Source organism: Schistocerca nitens, chromosome 8 (genome assembly GCF_023898315.1).
Source record: "Schistocerca nitens isolate TAMUIC-IGC-003100 chromosome 8, iqSchNite1.1, whole genome shotgun sequence".
NCBI classification, from domain to species: Eukaryota; Metazoa; Arthropoda; class Insecta; order Orthoptera; family Acrididae; genus Schistocerca; species Schistocerca nitens.
The window spans coordinates 360,812,679-360,818,495 of record NC_064621.1 but is presented as its reverse complement, the minus strand read 5'-3'; the positions used below and the strand labels follow the sequence as shown (position 1 = coordinate 360,818,495).

General features: G+C 42.6%; 1 pseudogene; it reads right to left on the bottom strand.

Moving 5' to 3' along the window:
- Positions 1-2,275: 2,275 nt before the first annotated feature.
- Positions 2,276-2,393, bottom strand: LOC126200055 (5S ribosomal RNA; annotated as a pseudogene).
- Between the last annotated feature and the right edge of the window lie 3,424 nt (positions 2,394-5,817).

Genomic DNA, 5,817 nt, shown 5'->3' with positions numbered 1-5,817 from the left:
TAATGTAGCAGGTCACATCATACACGTCCTCTAAACTGTATCGAGCCTTCTTGAAACGCGCAAACAGCAGTTTTTGTACCAATCTCTTGACTATCAGTAATTTTTCTTGTGCGCTACACGGCTATATTTCTTCAGACGTATTCAAAATCGGTCCATAACTTTTTGTTTTGTTTACTATGCTGCGGATGATCTTCCGTGCACGTAACTATTGAAACGTCCCCTTAGAAAAATTATACATGACTGTGCTTAAACCGACACACAATATTTTTAGCGCAACGCAATCTGACTTTCAGTAATCCCTACAAGAGAATGGCCCTGACTAAATTAACCTATACGTGTCGCAAATCACTTACCTCACAAAAATCTTCGTTGCTCGAACTACTGCAATACAGCGAGCGCCACTACTGCCAGCTAAATAAAAGATTCAAACTACGGAAGGCACTGACTACTGATAGGCATAGTTAGCAAATGAAAGATTTTAATAGAGAACAAACAATGTATTTACCTTAATAGTCATAATATATATAGCAGTTCATGACATCCATTCTTACAAATGTACTGTTTCTGATGGACACACCTCCAGATTATCCATTCTCAAAAATCCGCCATCTCACTTCCCCACATCCACCACTGCTAGCGGCTCGCCTCCAATTGCGCAACGCTACGTGCTGTTAACAGCCAGCTGCCCAACACTACAATGGCAGCCAACAATGCAAACTAGCCACAGACTGCACACAGCACAGCCAGTGATTTTCATACAGAGCGCTACGTGGCGTTACCAATAAGAAAACCTAAACAGCCTACTTACACTATTCATTACCCTGATTACAATGATTGTCCTTTACTACGTTTCACTAGAGACGGGATTTGTGGCTCCATGTCCGACAAGGATAATGAACTACATAGCCCGACATCTGTCTTAGTATCACTTTCACTTGTTAAGCACGTATCATCACCACGTTCATTGTCTTCACAGTCGAGAGTATACGATGCCACACACTCCACTGACTCGTCTTGCAGAAATGCTAATATTTCATCTGCCATTTCTTTCCCACTCTGCGAAATGATTTGGGTTCCTTTCTGACGAAATGCGACCACTGACAACTGTTGTTGTAAATACTGTATAATGCAATGTTTACTTTGTTTATCGTTGCTATCGCTCTGCTTTGTATCAACACCACTAGCACTGTAGAACTGTTTTGAGTTATTCGTCGACTAAGCTGTTCAACTATGCTCTGTAACTTCATTCTGTTCTCGCACCATTGGATACCTCCAGTCCGGCCCCTTGTCGGCATTAGCAGTCAATATAGTGGTTGCATGGCAGCAATGTGTGGGGCGTACATGCCGTAAACACCATTGGCCTTTTTGCGACCTCGCACTCAAGGGGTTCCTTCTGAAAGACCCTGGATCTTCGTAGTCCGAGGTCATTTTTAAAACTGCTAAGCGGTGCCCGTAATTAAGAAGAGGAGGGGGATACCCTGCAACGAAGTGACTTCGGGGGCAGGTAGAGGAACAGCAGACGTGGTGACATCACGCGTACCTGGACGTCAACCTAAGACGAGGACGATGCGGTATGATGGCAGCAGCAGGTGCTGGGCACTGACAGCGGATACAGCAGCCGAACATAAGGGTGGCAGAGGGGGAGGGGGGGGGGGGCGGGGGGTAAGTGCTGTGTCGGCCACCAAGTGGTTAGTTCATCTGCACAAACGTCGTTTAGCGCACAGTCCTCGCAACCAGTTCGGGTGGAGATACATGACTAGCAGCAGCCCAGAGAGAATGTGTCGAAAAGGAAGCAATACCATCTCGACATTCCGCTAGATTTGTCGCAGTAATTATGGAGTCAAGTAGAAACCTGCAGGATAGTGTTCCTAGGAACTTATGATGTTCTCTGGTTGGTGTTTCAACCTACTGTCTGATTTTAGAATCACATGAAGGAACGAGCTCTGGAGACCGTTATAAACAGGTTCCGGTGTTTTCTAATGGTTTGATTGTTGTGAGACATGGGACTGTGTTTTGTGCAGCATTTGTAAATATTACGAGTTCCACATATTTGACCGCTGTATTATAACTTAAAGCTAAAACTAAACTCCTCCCGAACAGGCCATGATGGCCCAACGGTACCTACCGGACGCCGTCCACAGGCGTCACTGGATGTGGATACGGAGGGGCATGTGGTGAGCTCACCGCTCTTCCGGCCGTATGTCAGTTTCCGAGACCGGAGCCGCTGTTTCTCAATCAAGTAGCTCCTCAGTTTGCCTCACAAGTGCACTCTGCTTGCCAACAGCGCTTGGCAGACCGGATGGTCACCCATCCAAGTGCTAGCCCAGCCCGACAGCGCTTAACTTCGGTGATCTGACGGAAACCTGTGTTACCACTGCAGCAAGGCCGTTTGCCATCTTAAAGCTAGTTTTACATATTGTTAATTCCTCAGTAACAGAGTTTTATGACGAGTAAAATTCTATTTATTCTTCAAACTAGGTAAATAACCTGTGGAAGGTTAAGCCATACTCCGTCAGTCGTGCACTATCTTGTACCTTGAAACATAATGTCTCTGTGGGGAGCGTGATGTTTACAAATGAACTGAGCTTCTTAAAGGTCTTAACAATTTTCCCTTCCTCTAAAGTCACAATTTGTGTTAGTTGACGAAAGCTTTTGTTTGAAAAAGTTTTTAGCATGTAACCGGTTTTTGATAATACTTCTCCTTCAGTTGTTGATCATTGGTATGTAATAGTTCGTACAGATAATCACAGGGTGGACGGTAGCCGATTTCTTCATGCCAGCAAGATTTCTCAATAAACAACGATATCTTAATCAACGGGGATGGTAGCAGATTTTCTGATTACAGTATAATCGTTTGCTTGTATTCAAGGCGAGAATTTACAGTACTGCTTTCCACTCGTTAACACTCCACCACTCACACGATAAATGAACGCTATACTCATAGTACACTAGCCATTCGTACGTCAGTAAGTCTGTGGAAGCTGAGTTATGTATTTCCGCATACTGTTTACATAACGATGATCTCTAGAATCAGATTTTGTCATATTTTAGCCCTGAGTTGGGTCCATGCCTTGCGCTTTCTTCTAATGAGGCGAGATGTTCAGCACAGTGCTTGGGACATTGCACTTGTACTTATGTCTCTAAGCTGGTCGTAGGTTGTGTTCCAAAAATGAACAGCATAGGGACAGAAGTGATGACACTTTCTGCAGAACCTGACCATCATTTTGAAGGACAATGCTCAAGCACGTACAGGGCAAGCTGTTACTGATTTGTGTGACTGATGGGGCTGCTAAGTGTTATACCACCTACTGCATTCCCCTGACTTAAGCTCTCGTAAGTTCAACCCGATTTCTAAATTGAAGGAAACACTTCACTGCATTCGCTTCAGAACTGCTATAATTCATCGGGCAACAGACCGCGTCGCTCGAATTGTCAACACAACTGGCACTGCTAAAAGTATCCTACGACTTCCACATCGCTGACAACGGTTTATACACAATGCTGGTGACTACTTTGAAGTTCAGTAAAACTTTGAAACATGTATCTATTTTGTACTAGCTCTAAATAAATAGTTGCCACTACTAATGTTCCAATCATCGTATATAATTAATGTCACGCTAGATTTAGTTTCGCAACTAATAATGAGAGTGAATAAGAAGCGTTTACACACTTCTAGGTCTGCAAACAGATGTTAGTTTCATTGGGCGTTTAAAATGCCTACGTGGCGAATGAAACTTCCCCAGAATAATATTTACATAGTTTACCAACTTTCTCGCTGTAGAAGCAGTTCCGTAAACACTCATATGCAGTCTTTGGCACTGAGATATTGACCACACTGAACAAATGTCAACACTGAGTACTGAGAGAAATCTGCTTAACTCACTGTCAAGTTATGCGGTCCCGAGCATACCGATGTCTTTAAAAACTGTGTGCGAATGAGAAACACCAACACTTTCGTAACCGTACACAGAAATATTTTTCCCTGTGCGGGATGACATAGTAACCAGCTACATCGGACCAAAAATTACTCATCGGCCTCGCGCCAATAGCGAGTAATATCCACATGTAACCTTGGTAATGGCCACAATTCAACCAGGATGAGAGACCACGTGTATCTTCAGGTAGGTCACTCATTGATGATAGCGTCATATAGAGCTACCAAATTACAGTACGGTTCTTGAGCTCTCGTTAAGTCAGAAACATACTCTTTCAGCCTCTGAAAACGGCTATCATCATCTTTGAAGACGAGAGTATCCACAGCTAACTCACCATAATGATGAAATTTTTTTATTTATTTGGCCTTATAACAGAATATGAGATAAGACAGACACAAATTTAACCAAGGGCTTTTTATTCCTAGTGTAGATTGATACGTATGTAAAATACTGAGTGATAGGCCTGGTTAATTTAAGGGAAAAGATAGAGGAACATATATAGATATTGACGACTATCAATGGTGTAGTGGCATAAATATATTCACATACACGTTTAACAAAGGTATTTCGCGTGTTGTCTAACATTTTACACAGTATTTTGACAAAGATAGTAGTCCTGGGATAACAAATGAAGAAATAAAACGAGAAGAATTAGGAACAATAGAAATACAAATGTTCTACGCTTAAGTTGAATTAACGATAAATGCACTGTTAAAAGACATATTAACATGAAACAGCTGTTAACATAGCTCCCACGGCTGAGTTACTACCACTACCACAAAGATATCTTATTAGCTTGTAAAAATTAGAAAAGCTTGCAATACATATCCTTACACAGGGTGGTCTATTGATCGTGACCGGACAAATATCTCACGAAATAAGCGTCAAACGAAAAAACTACAAAGAACTAAACTTGTCTAGCTTGAAGGGGGAAACCAGATGGCGATATGGTTGGCCCGTTAGATGGCACTGCCGTAGGTCAAACGGATATCAACTGCGTTTATTAAAATAGGAACACCCATTTTTTATTACACATTCGTGTAGTACGTAAAGAAATATGAATGTTTTAGTTGGACCACTTTTTTCGCTTTGTGACAGATGGCGCTGTAATAGCACAAACACATGGCTCACAATTTTAGACGAACAGTTGGTAACAGATAGTTTTTTTAAATTAAAATACAGAACGTAGGTGCATTTGAACATTTTATTTCGGTTGTTCCAATGTGATACATGTACCTTTGCGAACTTGTCATTTCTGATAACGCATGCTGTTACAGCGTGATTACCTGTAAACACCACATTAATGCAATAAATGCTCAAAATGATGTCCGTCAACCTCAATGCATTTGGCAGTACGTGTAACGACATTCCTCTCAACAGCGAGTAGTTCGCCTTCCGTAATGTTCGCACAAGCATTGACAATGCGCTGACGCATGTTGTCAGGCGTTTTCGGTGGATCACGATAGCGAATATCCTTCAACTTTCCCCACAGAAAGAAATCCGGGGACGTCAGATCCTGTGAACGTGCGGGCCATGGTATGGTGCTTCGACGACCAATCCACCTGTGATGAAATATGCTATTCAATACCACTTCAACCGCACGCGAGCCATGTCCCGGACATCTTTTATGTTGGAAGTACATCGCCATTCTGTCATGCAGTGAAACATCTTGTAGTAACATCGGTAGAACATTACGTAGGAAATCAGCATACATTGCACCATTTAGGTTGCCATCGATAAAGTGGGGACCAATTATCCTTCCTCCCATAATGCCGCACCATACATTAACCCGCCAAGGTCGCTGATGTTCCTCTTGTCGCAGCCATAGTGGATTTTCCGTTGCCCAATAGTGCATATTATGCCGGTTTTCGTTACCGCTGTT